The sequence below is a fragment of the Capra hircus genome, chromosome 7 (assembly GCF_001704415.2).
Source record: "Capra hircus breed San Clemente chromosome 7, ASM170441v1, whole genome shotgun sequence".
NCBI classification, from domain to species: domain Eukaryota; kingdom Metazoa; phylum Chordata; class Mammalia; order Artiodactyla; family Bovidae; genus Capra; species Capra hircus.
In genome coordinates this window covers 35,884,776-35,900,598 of record NC_030814.1, presented here as the reverse complement: position 1 = coordinate 35,900,598, position 15,823 = coordinate 35,884,776, and the positions used below count along the sequence as shown (strand labels likewise).

Below are 15,823 nucleotides of genomic sequence, written 5' to 3'. Positions count from 1 at the left end.
TCTGACCTGGAGAATTCCAAGAAATAATCAAGAAAAGATAATTCTTCCAAATGCTAGGAATTCCAGAAAAACTGAATAAAGTTGCTAAATTTGCTTCTTAAAAAATATATATTTCTATGAATAGTATGATGAAATTCTCTTTCTCAAGTAGTTTTTTTAAGTTCTGATTTTTAAATACCCATATGTAGAATATTTTAAAATAATTACAATTTTATTATTTGTGCTTACTCCAAAGTAGGATAGAAAAGAACTCCCTAATAGAGATCTTCTCACTTCCTAGGTGAAGAAATATTAAAAATATTAAATTTATTCTATTAATTTTCAGTAAATAAATGTGTGCCAATATAGTTTTAAGATCCTGAACAAAATTGTTCTCTAAGATGAAACATTATCTCCACAGTAATATTCATAAGATAGAATTTTCTAAATTGAAGTAAATTCAAATTACCCCTGGCTCTGAATTTCTGAATTAGTAAAGAATAAATTATAATGCAGTCATCTTACCACTCAAGGTCTTACTACTGACAAATACATTTAAAAGAAATGCAACAATTTCGGGGGAAAGAGACAACCACACTGAAAATCCAGATTCTTAAAAAACTTTCCTCACAAAGCTTGCTCAGATGAACATTTCAGATATCAAATTTTTATCTGATATTCAAAACCTGTGTCCTAGGTTTGTTTTTCTCCCAAGAGCCATGGCGATGGCTTTTCCAATTACAGCCATATTTGAAAATCCCTAAATCTTTAAATAAAGGTTTCTTTGGATCCCATGGGAAGAATATCTGTGTGGATTACACAACATTAACTCTGACAGAACAGTTAGGTTAAGAGAATTATAATTCAGAGACAAAGACATCCATTTATGTTTCATGTCTGCTAAAGAAAATCACATTGTTCATGGGGTTCTCAAGGCTAGAATACTGAAGTGGTTTGCCATGCCCTTCTCCAGTGGACCACGTTTTGTCAGGCTGTATACTGTCACCCTGCTTATATAACATATATGCAGAGTACATCATGTGAAATGCAGGGCTGGATGAAGCACAAGCTGGAATCAAGATTGCCAGGAAAACTGTCAGTAACCTCAGATATGTAGATGACAACACCCTTATGGCAGAAAGTAAAGAAGAACTAAAGAGCCTCTTGATGAAAGTGAAAGATGAGAGTGAAAAAGCTGACGTAAAACTCAACATTGGAGGATGATGTTTCAGAGACCTAGCCTGCTATTACCTAGGTCCACTGGTGATACTTTCCTATTCCTGGCCTCCAAACCTCATTTCTCAGTTTATTGGCCTGTCCTCAACAAGCAGATAGAGTTTGGACTCTATGGAGAGGAAGGACACTCGAGGTATTTCATGCATGGGCTTTGTAAGGAAGGAGATAACTGTCGCTATTCACACGGCCTCTCTGACAGTCCATATGGTGTAGTGTGCAAGTATTTTCAGGGAGGGTACTGTATTTACAGAGTCCGCTGCAGATACAAACATAGCAAGCCACCGAAACAGGAAGAAGCAACTGCTACAGATCTAACTGCAAAGTCAGCCCTTGCTGCTTCCACGAGCCTCTCATCAGTTGGACCGACTGCTGAAATGAACATGTGTGAAGCTGAGTCAAGAAATTCAACCTTTGCAACTGTAGGAGCCAGTTCAGAAGACTGGGTAAATGCCATTGAGTGTGTTCCGGGGCAGCCCTACTGTGGCCAAACTGCCCTTTCCTCCGCTGAAGCCCAGCTGCAAGGCTCAGTGACCCAGGAAGATGCAGAGAAGGAGCCAAGCGCGGCGGAGACCAAGCAGCAGCTCTGCCCTTATGCCGCGGTGCGGGAGTGCCGCCGGGAGAACTGCGCATGCCTGCAGGTCCTCCATCCCCTGCATGCTGCCCAGAGGTCACAGCATATAAAATCCTGCATCGAGGCCCACGAGAAGGACATGCAGCTCTCGTTCATGGTGCAGCACAGCAAGGACATGGTGTGCGGCATCTGCATGGAGGTGGTCTACAAGAAAGCCCGGCCCAGTGAGTCTGCTTCAGGATCCTCTTCAACTGCTGTCTCAAGTGTATTTGCAAGTGGAGGAGTGCTAAGCAACCTGAGAGCAAGATCATAAGGTCCTGTCCAGAATGACTGATGACACCTAACTTTGTCATTCCAAGTGAGTACTGGGTGGAGGAGAAAGAAGAGAAGCAGAAACTCATTCAGAAATACGAGGCAATGAGCAACAAGGCGTGCAGGTATTTTGATGAAGGCCGTGGGAGCTGCCTGTTTGGAGGGAACTGTTTTTACAAGCATGCCTACCCTGATGGCCGTAGAAGAGCGAGAGAACAGGAAATGGGAACATCAAGCAGATATCTGGCCCAACGAAGGAACCACTTCTGGAAGCTCATCGAGGAACCCGAGAACGACAACCCTTTTGACAACAAAGAGGAAGTTGTCACCTTTGAGCTGGGCGAGATGTTGCTTATGCTTTTGGCTGCAGGTGGGGACACCGATCTGGCAGACTCTGAAGATGAGTGGGACTTGTTTCACGATGAGCTGGAAGATTTTTATGACTTGGATGTATAGCAACTCGGCGGGGCACGTGAACTGTGGTCTGCCAAACCTCAGACAGCCGCAGGCCTTGGGGCCGGCAGCCTTACCCGCAGCTCTCCTAGGCGGGCCTCTCAACCCCAGGTGCTGTCCTAGTCATTTTCACCCAGGGCCTGTCTTCTCAACCCCTCACCTTTCCCCAAGGAGTATGTTGTTTTCTCTGTTTAAAAAAGTTACAAAAATAAATCTGAAAGTCAGTTTTTCTGTAACATGAATTTAACTATCAAACAGTTAGGTAGGTTTGGTGCAGTCATGTTTTCCACCAGATCCACACAGTTTAAGGGGAGCGTATCTGGATTTCCAGGGTTCATTTTTGAAGACCCTGGGTTCAGAAGTTACAGCACTGGTCCCTGCTTTGGGGGTCCAGGAATCGGGGTGATGGGAGAAGAATCTGAACTGTAACAAGTGGCCACCTTCTGCTCTAGACTTGGGCAGTGGGTACTTGGTTTCTGGTAAAATCTGCTTTACATCTATATGTTCCGTCTGGTGCCTGCCCTGTCATCCCCGCCCTGTGCACTCATCCTGTAGTTTTGGTCTCTCGTTTTATTTCACACAAGTAATACTACTAGGTAACCAGAACCAGGTGTGAATGTATTTGAGATTTTTACTGACTTTAGCGTGACAGGAAAATTGTGAGAGAACACATATAAAAAGATGAGAGTGGAAGGAAACGATGCAGAGTTGGAAGCTGACTCCCCAAGGCTGATGGACTTGGGATGTGTGAGTGCGAGTGTGTGACAAGCTTCCCATCCCTGCATAGATGCAATGTTTGTAGCCTTAGCGCAAAAACTTGGTTTAGTGGTTTCAGCCTCGTGTGGCAAATAGATCTTAAAGGACAAAGCAGTTTATTGGTAGCTGTTAACAGAGCAATGCTAGCTCTGTCTGTATAAACAGAAATGGGCTTAGCCATAGAAGTGCAAACTATCTGGTTATCCCATGTATTAACACAACCTAACTTGGGTCCACAGTTGTGTTTAATGTTTGATCTCCCGGACTTCTCGGTCTAGGCACTTTTTGACCAACCTTTGTCCTCATTTGAGGCATTTGTCAGGTTTTTGCTTCCTTTTTTTGTGGGTATTTGCCTCATTCTATCCCCACGTTTACAGTTAGATAGTGTGATTCAAAACTATCTTCTAAGGAGTTTCCTGTAGTGGAGTCATTTTTTGGCAGTATAGTAAGTCAGGCTTTTCCATTAAAGGGGGAAACAGAGGGTGGTAATCCAGATGATAAGCAAAAAGCTAATGTTAAATTGTTAGAAGAATTCTTCAATCAGAAATTTTAGTGTTGTGTTTTGTTGCTCTATTTCCCGAAAATAACTTGGAGGTGCCCCGAATGTGTTCATCTACTGCTGTGATGCCTCGGATATCACTCACTTTCAGAAAAAACAAAAACAAAAAACCATAATTGTTGCAGAGGTCTCTGCATTTTGCAGCTGCCCTTTTGTAGGACGCACTTTCCCAAAATAAAACAATTTTTAAACACTGCACCCACCTCCCGGCAAAAAAAAAAAAAAAAAAAGTCAACATTCAAAAAACAAAGATCATGGCATCCGGTCTCATCACTTCATGGCAAATCGATGGGAAAACAATGGAAACAGTGACAGACTTTATTTCTTGGGCTCCAAAATCACTGTGAATGGTGACTACAGTCATGAAATTAAAAGACACTTGCTCCTTGGAAGAAAAGCTATGACCAACCTAGACAGCATATTAAAAAGCAGAGACGTTACTTTGCTGACAAAGGTCCATCTAGTCAAAGCTATTGTTTTTCCAGTGGTCCTGTATGGATGTGAGAGTTGGACCATAAAGAAAGCTAAGAGCCAAAGAATTGATGCTTTTCAGCTGTGGTGTTGGAGGAGAGTCCCTTGGACTGCAAGGAAATCAAACTAGTCAATCCTAAAGGAAATCAGTTCTGAATATACATTGGAAGGACTGATGCTGAAGCTGAAGTTCCAATACTTTGGCCGCCTGATGTGAAGAAACGACTCACTGGAAAATACCCTGATGCTGGGAAAGATTGAAGGCAGGAGGAAAAGGGGACGACAGAGGATGAGATGGCTGGATGGCATCACTGACTTGATGGACATGAGTTTGAGCAAACTCTGGGAGCTGGTGATGGACAGGGAGGCCTGGCGTGCTGCAGTCCATGCAGCAAAGAGTCACAAAGCATCAGACAGGACTGAGCAACTGAACTGAACTAAAAGAAAGTCATTCCAGCTATTCTAGGGTGTGGTGGGGAATCATCTTTCATTTCTCATTCTGAGCAATTCCCCATTGAAAATAACAGGTCTTCTGCCTTTGAGAACCTTCTTACTAAAATTTCAATATTTTTCCAATTCCCCAGATATCTCTAAATTGTCATATAGCCTGAAAAAAATGCAACCTCTAAAACTTCTCTATGCTAGGAAGTATCAGTATGTAATGCAGGTTTTTTATCACCACAAGGTAATTATTACATTGATGGTGGAGAAACACCAAGAACAATACCACAGGACTATAGGATTAGTCTTAGCATTAAAAGGAATTGCATGCCCTGAAGTATATCCTTAATTATTCAGAAGACTGAGTAATCATCTACATTGAATTTATCAATAATTAATTATGCCTACCTTCAGTTCAGTTCAGTCGCTCAGTTGTGTCCGACTCTTTGTGACCCCATGAATCGCAGCACACCAGGCCTCCTTGTCCATCACCAACTCCCAGAGTTCACTCAGATTCACCTCCATCGAGTCAGTGATGCCATCCAACCATCTCATCCTCGGTCGTCCCCTTCTCCTCCTACCTTCAATCCCTCCCAGCATCAGAGTCTTTTCCAATGAGTCAACTCTTTGCATGAGGTGGCCAAAGTACTGGAGTTTCAGCTTTAGCATCATTCCTTCCTAAGAAATCACAGGGCTGATCTCCTTCAGAATGGACTGGTTGGATCTCCTTGCAGTCCAAGGGACTCTCAAGAGTCTTCTCCAACACCACCGTTCAAAAGCATCAATTCTTCAGCGTTCAGCCTTCTTCACAGTCCAACTCTCACATCCATACATGACTACTGGAAAAACCATAACCTTGACTAGATGGACCTTAGTCGGCAAAGTAATGTCTCTGCTTTTGAATATACTATCTAGGTTGGTCATAACTTTTCTTCCAAGGAGTAAGCGTCTTTTAATTTCATGGCTGCAATCACCATCTGCAGTGGTTTTGGAACCCAAAAAAATAAAGTCAGATGCTGTTTCTACTGTTTCCCCATCTAGTTCCCATGAAGTAATGGGATCGGATGCCATGATCTTTGTTTTATGAATGTTGAGCTTTAGGCCAACTTTTTCACTCTCCTCTTTCACTTTCATCAAGAGGCTTTTTAGTTCCTCTTCACTTTCTGCCATAAGGGTGGTGTCATCTGCATATCTTAGGTTATTGATATTTCTCCCGGCAATCTTGATTCTAGCTTGTGTTTCTTCCAGCCCAGCGTTTCTCATGATGTACTCTGCATAGAAGTTAAATAAGCAGGGTGACAATATACAGCCTTGATGTACTCCTTTTCCTATTTGGAACCAGTCTGTCATTCCATGTCCAGTTCTAACTAAATGCACTTTAACTGAACTTCATTTTTTATAGTGAATTATCCACATTCAACATCATGAAAGTTTAAAGTCTTTAATAAACTTAAATATGATATCAACAGTGAGAGCTCAGGCTCATGTCCTTTTCTATTTTACACTCTCCTTCTGGGTTGGCTAATCCAGTCCTAAATCTCTGAATACCAATTGCGTGCTGTTGTTGTCTCTCAAGTTTATTTCTCAAGGTTGGTGCTCTCCACTGTACTCCATATCCACTCATTCAACTGCTAATTTCATCTTTCCACTTGGATAGATATCTAATGAACAGTTTAAACTTCATATTTCCTAAAGTCAATTAATACCTCCAAAAGTCAAAAAAACTTCTCTAATAACTTTCCCCCTCAATTGAGTGAAAAACGGCTACCATCTACTCTATGGTATACATGTAAGAATCCACAAATTGTCCCAGACCCGTTGCCTTCCCTCATTCTCTCCATGCAATCCTCGTAAGTCTTACCTATAAAACGTAATTCCAAAGTACATACTCCTCTCCACCCACACTGCTACCATGCTAGTCCAAACCACCATTGTCTCTTGTCCAGCACACTGCAGCAGTCTCTGCAGTAGATCACTGCTTTTATTCTTGCCCCTTCTCCAAACCATTTTCCAAGTAGTTGCCAGAGTAACCTTTTTGAAAAAGGGTATCAATTCATGCCACTATGCTGAACAAAACCCTACAGGGACTTCACATTGTAGTGAGACCAAACTCTGCCTATACTACACTTTCCATCTAATCCCTGCCTTATTCTTTGATCCTCTCTTTTTTTTTTTTTTTGGTCATTCTCTCCTTTGAATACAAATTCCCAAATAGAAGACTTTTCTGGCCAATGTACCTTCAGCCCATCCCTTAGAATAATGTGTGGTATAGCAGATTCTGAATATATGTTTCTAAAAAGAATGAGTCAGGTTTCCCAAATATAAATACAAATATACACAAGCAATATAGGGGAGGGAGAAGCATTGGTCATCATTGTGCTATTTAAATAAGATCATATAAAACATATTTATGTACCTTTTTTCCTCATGCAACAATGATGTGAGGGATTCTTTCTTTTCAAATGATAAAGGTTAAAAAAATGGTAAAGCTTTATTTTCTTTCTGTCAATTGCGTATGATATTGCTTTAAACAACCCAAATATATTTTCAGTCATAACCTTAGTAATGGAATTTTTTTCACTCTTTGCCACTTTGAGTAATGCTGCTATATCTGTGTATAATATGTCTGTACCTAAAGATATATTTATATTTCTATGAGATTTGCTCCAAAAATTAGAATAATAGGGTCAAAAATTATACATTTTTAATTTAAATAATTATTACCAAGAATAAAAGCTGTAGCTGTTTACATTTCAACGGCAAAACAAGAGTGTATCCTTTTTCCACATCCATTCCACAACTAAGATTTTAGGAAATTGTTCTTGTATTTTCTAATTTTTAAAATTTAAGTTTTATTGTTATTAACAATAATATATTTATATGTTTTTACAATAAAAAGATTTCTATTTTATACATTTCAATACTTTTACCTTTTTTCCTGTTTTTCTTTTCTTTCACATTTTTGCCCTTGATTCAGAAAGTTTTTGTACCCTGAGACTGTAGATACAGATATAATCTCCTATCATTCTTATAAATTTTTTTTCTATTGTTTGAATTTAAAGTTTTAACCCATATAGAAGCTAGACTTCAACAGTACATGAATGGAGAACTTCCACATGTTCAAGCTGGATTCAGAAAAGACAGAGGAACCAGTGATGAAATTCCCAACATCCTTTGGATCATAAAAAAACCAAGGGAATTACAGAAAAACATCTACTTCTGCTTCATTGACTATGCTAAAGCCTCTGACTTTGTGGATCTCAAGAAACCATGGAAATTTTTTAAAGAGATGGGAATACCAGACCACCTTACCTGCCTCCTTAGAAATCTGTATGCAGTTCAGGAAGCAACAGTTAGAACTGGATGTGGAACAGCAGATGGGTTCAAAATTGGGAAAGGAGTACATCAAGGCTGTATATTGTCACCCTGCTTATTTAACTTATATGCAGAGCACATCATGTGAAATTCAGGGCTGGATGAAGCACAAGCTGGAATCAAGACTGCCAGAAGAAATATCAATAACCTCAGATATGCAGATGACACAAACCTTACAGCAGAAAGCAAAGAGGAACAAAAGAGTCTCTTGATGAAAGTGAAAAGATGAGAGTGAAAAAGCTGACTTAAAACTCAACATTCAAAAAACAAATTGCATCCGGTCCCATAACTTCATGGCAAATAGATGGGGAAACAATGGAAACAGTGACAGACTTTATTTTCTTGGGCTCCAAACTCACTGCAGATGGTGACTGCAGCCATCAAATTAAAAGATGCTTACTCCTTGGAAGAAAAGCTATAACAAAACTAGACAGCACATTAAAAAGCAGAGATGTTACTTTGCCAACAAAGGTCCATCTAATCAAAGCTATGGTTTTCCAGTGGTCATGTATGGATGTGAGAGTTGGACTATAAAGCAGGCTGAGCACCAAAGAATTGATGCTTTTCAACTGTGGTGTTGGAGAAGACTCTTGAGAGTCCCCTGGACTGCAAGGAGATCAAATCAATCAATCCTAAAGGAAATTAACCTTGAACATTCATTGGAAGGACTAATGCCAGAGCTGAAACTCCAATAATTTGGAAATCTGATGCAAAGAGATGACTCCCTGGAAAAGACCCTGATGCTGGGAAATACTGAAGGCAGGAGGGGAAAGGGATGACAGAGGATGAGATGGTTGGATTGTATTACCGAACCAATGGACATGAGTTTTAGCAACCTCTGGGAGATGGTAAAAGACAAGGAAGTCTGGCGTGCTACAGTCCATGGGGTCACAAACAGTCAAACACAACTTAGTGACTGAATAACAGCAAATATCACTACACACTTACTAAATTGGCTGATGTTTAAAAGACTGACAGCATCAAATATTGGCAAGGATGTGGAGAAACTGGAACTCATATACCACTGGAGGAAATATAAAAGGGAACAGCTGAGTCAGAATAATTTGATAGTTTTTGGAAAAGTGAAATATAAGTCTACCCTACAGTCAAGATATTCCAATCCAATCCAAGAGAACTGAAAACATATTCGTGCAAAGTTCAGTTCAGTCTCTCAGTTGTATCCAACTCTGCAACCCGATGGACTGTAGCATGCCAGACCTCCCCGTCTATCCCCAACTTCTGGAGTTTATTCAAACTCATGTCTATTGAGTCAGTGATGCCATCCAACCATCTCATCCTCTGCCGTCCCCTTCTCCGTGTAAAGAGATAGGTATGCAAAGGTCACAGCAATTTTAATTATAATAGTCAAAAGTGGAAACAAACAATTGTCCATCACAAGATGAAAGTATAAACAAACTATAATACAGGCATACAATGGAATACTACTTAGCAAAATAAAGGAATTAACTCTTGATGCATACAAAACCATGAAGAAACTGAAAATAATTATGTAGATTTAGAAAAACAGATGAAATGATAAATACAATATTATTCCACTTATATAATACAGTATTACTTATATGGGCTTCCCTTGTGGCTCAGCTGGTAAAGAATCCGCCTGCAGTGCAGGGGACCTGGGTTTGATCCCTGGGTTAGGAAGATCCCCTGGAGAAGGGAAAGGCTACCCACTCCAGTATTCTGGCCTGGAGAATTCCATGGACTGTAGAGTCCATGGGGTTGGAAAGAGTTGGACATGACTGAGTGACTTTCACTTTCCACTTACATAAAATCATAGTAAAAACTAATCTATAAGAGGATCAGGAAGTAACCTCTTGGAAACCTCTTGTTTCAGTGATTACCTGAAACAAGAGGAGATATGTGTGTGTGTGTGTGTGTGTGTGTGTGTGTGTGTGAGTGTGTGAGTGTGTGTGTGTGTGTGTGTGTATGGAACACTCAAACTGTGCTCTATAAATAAGTACAGTTTATTATATGTCAAATACACCTCAACAAAGCAGTTTAAAAGTTCCTAAAGTTTCTGGTGGTCTGGAAAGTTACAAAGGATGAGTCACTTGTAGAAACTAAGACTCAGAGTTTTGTATTCTCAAGTGAGGCTGTCTGTTTGAATCTAGTCTCATCTTTATATCCATGGGACTGTCACACAGATGTCTGCCACAGTTGACAAAATTTCAGTGATATATTATGAAACAAGAGAGATAAAAATATTAGCACATATATAATACATAAAAATGTGAATTAACTGGCACATATCACTTAATGACAGTAAGTATAACATACTTGTGCATATGTATCCTTAAAAAAACTCAATTAATAAATAGCATTCATCAACACTCATTCCAAACAACCATGTTTAATGATATCCTTAAGAATTAAAAACCTAAATTTTGTCATTAATTTTTAAAGCAGTGTCTATGAATTTGATTAATAAACTCTAGGTACTGATTATGCTATCTACTTGTATATGCATTTGTCTAAAAAAACTCTTTGTAATTCAGAAACATCATTAACTCTGATGGTCATTGCTGAAAATGAGAGTGTTGTTCATCTCATGGCCATCGGCATTAGCACATTAAAGACACTTTTTCTCCCCCTCCGCCCAGCTTAAGTGACTTGATTTTGTTTTGACAAGATGGAAAAGTATTTAAGATGATCTTTGTATGATGTATAGCAGCAACACTTGAAGTAGAAAAAGAAAACCCTTTATTCTCCAAGAGAGGAATATATGAACAAGCTCCAAAAGTGTAGAACATAATAGTTAAGGAAAAAATTATGTATATAAGTATGAAAACTTTCCAAGTTACATTGGTAAGTGAAAAAGCAAATTAGAAAGTAATCACATTTTAAAAGATGAACAAAATCACTCTATAATAATTGTACAGCATTTTTTTTAATACTAGAAAAGTATGAAAAAGTATTTATAAAACTGTCAACCTTAAACTAGACTGCAAAGGCATGGGCAATTTTTTCTTATTATAAAGTATGTATTTTACTTTCTAATTTTTATAACATCAGTAAAGACATGTTATCTCTCAAAAACAGTTAAAATTTCAAAAGTCCCATAAAAAGACCTCCCATGAAAGTAAAAATACTTATATGACATCATTCATTCAAATTAATAAAGTTAGTTCAAAGAATTATCATATATTGAGAAGACACAGGTATGCTTTCTATTTCTTACAATAACACTGCAAGATAAGCATCATAACCCTCAATTTACAGGTGAGGAAACTGAGGTCCAGAGAGGCTAAGATTTATTTCCAAAGTTGTGTAGCGACCATGTAGCATTAGCTAATTTGCACTCAATTCCGGCTCTAAACCTTGAACTTTTGACTCTATAGTATTACTTTCAGATACTTATAGCCTATTTTAAAGCACAGTGCATTCTAACATTGCAAATATTATAAAGGACTAATATAGAGCAAACTCGCTGCCTTTAAAAAACATTATATTTACCTTGAGAAAGAAAAGGAGAAGAAACAACATATGAGTAACAGAGAACACCACAGTCAAGTAATGTCAAAAGAAGCCACATCTACTTCATTCATCTCTGCTTATCGCAATGCCTTTCATTCAATAGATATTTAACACACACTTGTTGAATAAATGATGTGTTTCATTGTGGGAATATAAATGTATTTTAAAAAATCTCGAAATATTCAAATGCATTCTATCCAAAGGATATGCAGACCCTGTGTCAATCCAACACTCACAAACAAAGCACACTCCAGGAAACATTTCTCTTCACTTAGAGCAGTGATACCACTCCAACAACACAATCTTACTTGCCTTCTCTTGCCAAAAAGAGAAAACAGCAGCAGGCTGGTTGGGGTGGGGTGGGAGGAGGGGGGAAATGCGCTGTCCATGGTCCTGAAACTACAGCTCTGTGGATAAATAAAGCTCACTAGCACTTTTAACTGTTTCACATTTCAGACTCCCAGAAGCCATGTGCCAACTTAACAAAGCTAAGCGGCGTTTTAAAACAGCTCTAAACACAAGTTATTGGACCCTACACAGACACAAATGAAAAAAATAAATAACTAAATTCAAATGCCTCTCAAGAAATATTTCATTATCCTTAAAGTAACTGTTCCTGTTTTCCAAACAGTAAGAAATGATGTTAGAGTACTGTCACAAGTCAGGTTAATTTCCATATGCCCTACTCAGACTCTACACCAGAATCTACGTGGATGATAGTTCCATGTTCCTAAGAAAATCATTTTAAAACTTGCTTGTTTAGCAAGCAAGAGGCTCTGCTAAGACTGCATCCAATAAACTATCTCAAACAGGGATGCAAAAGACAATGTAAAATGAGTTACCAATTACTTCATTCAGTAGGAATGATCCCGTATTTTCATTTGGTTATTTTATGTGTCTAGTGTTTATATACATATATATATATGTACACATATACATTTGCAGCTAAGAAGCAGCAAAGTTGGACATACCACAGGTCAATTGTCTCTGATTATCTGCTACCAGAATAATCAATATTCATAATTTTTAAATCTATTATATTTGAATATACTCTCTCAACCTATGAATTTTAATGAGAATTATGTATAATTTATATAACTCATTCATGTACAAGTAGGAAGGACTACATTCATTCACTCACTCATTCATTCAAACAAGTATTAAAAACCTATGATGTACAAAGCAAAGTGCCAGGCAGTGAATTTTTAAAACATTCCAACACCCAGCAATTGTTTAAATATTTGAAATATCAACTGAAGTAACTATGAATAGTATTTCGATTACTGCACAACAATCTGAAAAATCCATGTTTATAGAAGACTTCAGTATTTTATTCAATATCTATTAGATATTGGATTTACTGTTTTACTGATTGAACATACCACTAAATGTTTTTACTTTTCAAAATCATAAATAAATTTTCACAAATTTTAAAGGCCATTAACTACACTGAAATTCTTAAGACTTGCTATGAAATGTGCTCTTGGTGGGATATTAATTTCAAAGATATCCATTTCAGCTGATTACCCTTGAGCAAGACATAAATGTTACAGGACCACTGCTGCTAGAGAGATATCTTTCTTTGAAAATAATGAGGGCTGGAATGACCTTCTTTTTCTTTGTTTTTTTTTTTTTTTTACCAAAAGAGAAAGCTATAAGGATACTTTACTTCCAATTTTACTTAAAAAGAAAACAAGATTCTTAAATAATTAGACTCTCTTTGTCTTAGAAATTATTCATCAATTTTTCTTAAGCAATAATTAAGAACTTGCACATACATGTATAGAAGTGTGCTAGAAACATTGTTTATAATAGTAAAACAACTAGAAAAAAATTCAATCAGAAAATAGATTTAAACATAGTGCATATAATGAGTCTCTCTGTGTATTTAATATATAGTACTAACATATAAATAATACATTATTATAACATTAATACACAGTATGGGCTTCTCCAATGGCTCAGCAGGTAAAATATTCCCCTACAATGCAGAAGCCACAGGAGACGTGGGTTCAATCCCTGGGTTGGGAAGATCTCCTAGAGAAGGAAGTGGCAATCCACTCCAGTATTCTTTCCTGGGAAATCCCATGGATAGAGGAGTCAGGTGGGTTACAGTCCATGAGGTTGCAAAGAGTCAGATATGACTGATCACTGCTTATTTAATTTATATACAGAGTACATCATGCAAAATGTCAGGCTGGATGAAGCACAAGCTGGAGTCAAGATTGTCAGGAGGAATATCAATAATCTCAGATGTGGAGATGATACCACCCTTATGGTAGAAAGTGAAGAGGAACTAAAGAGCTTCTTGATGAAGGGGAAAGAGGAGAGTGGCTGGCTTTTTAAAAAGCTGACTTAAAACTCAAGACTCAAAAAACGAAGATTGTGGCATCCAGTCCCATCACTTCATGGCAAATAGATGGGGAAAAAATGGAAACAATTCAGTTCAGTTCAGTCGTTCAGTCATGTCTGACTCTTTGCGACCGCATGAATCACAGCACATCAGGCCTCCCTGTCCATCACCAACTCCCAGAGTTCACTCACACTCACGTCCATTGAGTCTGTGATGCCATCCAGCCATCTCATCCTCTGTCGTCCCCTTCTCCTCCTGCCCCCAATCCCTCCCAGCATCAAAGTCGTTTCCAATGAGTCAACTCTTCGCATGAGGTGGTCAAAGTACTGGAGTTTCTGCTTTAGCATCATTCCTTCCAAAGAAATCCCAGAGTTAATCTCCTTCAGAATGGACTGGTTGGATCTCCTTGAAGTCCAAGGGACTCTCAAGAGTCTTCTCCAACACCACCGTTCAAAAGCATCAATTCTTCGGCGCTCAGCCTTCTTCACAGTTCAACTCTCACATCCATACATGACTACTGGAAAAACCATAGCCTTGACTAGATGGACCTTAGTCGGCAAAGTAATGTCTCTGCTTTTGAATATACTATCTAGGTTGGTCATAATTTTTCTTCCAAGGAGTAAGTGTCTTTTAATTTCATGGCTGCAGTCACCATCTGCAGTGATTTTGGAGCCCCCAAAAATAGAGTCAGACACTGTTTCTACTATTTCCCCATCTATTTCCCATGAAGTGATGGGACTGGATGCCATGATCTTCGTTTTCTGAATGTTGAGCTTTAAGCCAACTTGTTCGCTCTCCTCTTTCACTTTCATCAAGAGGCTTTTTAGTTCCTCTTCACTTTCTGCCATAAGGGTGGTGTCATCTGCATATCTGAGGTTATTGATATTCCTCCTGGCAATCTTGATTCCAGCCTGTGTTTCTTCCAGTCCAGCGTTTCTCATGATGTATTCTGCATATAAGTTAAATAAGCAGGGTGACAATATACAGCCTTGACGAACTCCTTTTCCTATTTGGAACCAGTCTGTTGTTCCATGTCCAGTTCTAACTGTTGCTTTCTGGCCTGCATACAGGTTTCTCAAGAGTCAGGTCAGGTGGTCTGGTATTCCAATCTCTTAAAGAATTTTCCACAGTTTATTGTGATCCACACTGTCAAAGGCTTTGGCATAGTCAGTAAAGCAGAAATAGATGTTTTTCTGGAACTCTCTTGCTTTTTCCATGACCCAGAGGATGTTGGCAATTTGGTCTCTGGTTCCTCTGCCTTTTCTGAAATCAGCTTGAACATTAGGAAGTTCACGGTTCACGTATTGCTGAAGCCTGGCTTGGAGAATTTTGAGCATTACTTTACTAGCGTGTGAGATGAGTGCAATTGTGTGGTAGTTTGAGCATCCTTTTGCATTGCCTTTCTTAGGGATTGGAATGTAAACGGACTTTTCCAGTCCTGTGGCCACTGCTGAGTTTTCCAAATTTGCTGACATATTGAGTGCAGCACTTTCACAGCATCATCTTTCAGGATTTGAAATAGCTCAATAGGAATTCCATCACCTCCACTAGCTTTGTTCGTAGTGATGTTTTCTAAGGCCCACTTGTCTTCACATTCCAGGATGTCTGGCTCTAGATAAGTGATCACACCATCGTGATTATCCGGGTAGTGAAGATCTGAGACAGACTATTTTCTTGGACTCTGAAGTCACTGCAGATGGTGACTGCAGCCACAAAATTCAAAGACACTTGCTCCTTGGAAGAAAAGCTGTGACAAACCTAGACAGTACATTAAAAAGCAGAAACATTACTTTGCCAACAAAGGTCCATCTAGTCAAAGCTATGG

General features: G+C 38.8%; 1 pseudogene; it reads left to right on the top strand.

The window, feature by feature from the left end:
• LOC102186865 lies at positions 1,356-2,554 on the top strand (annotated as a pseudogene).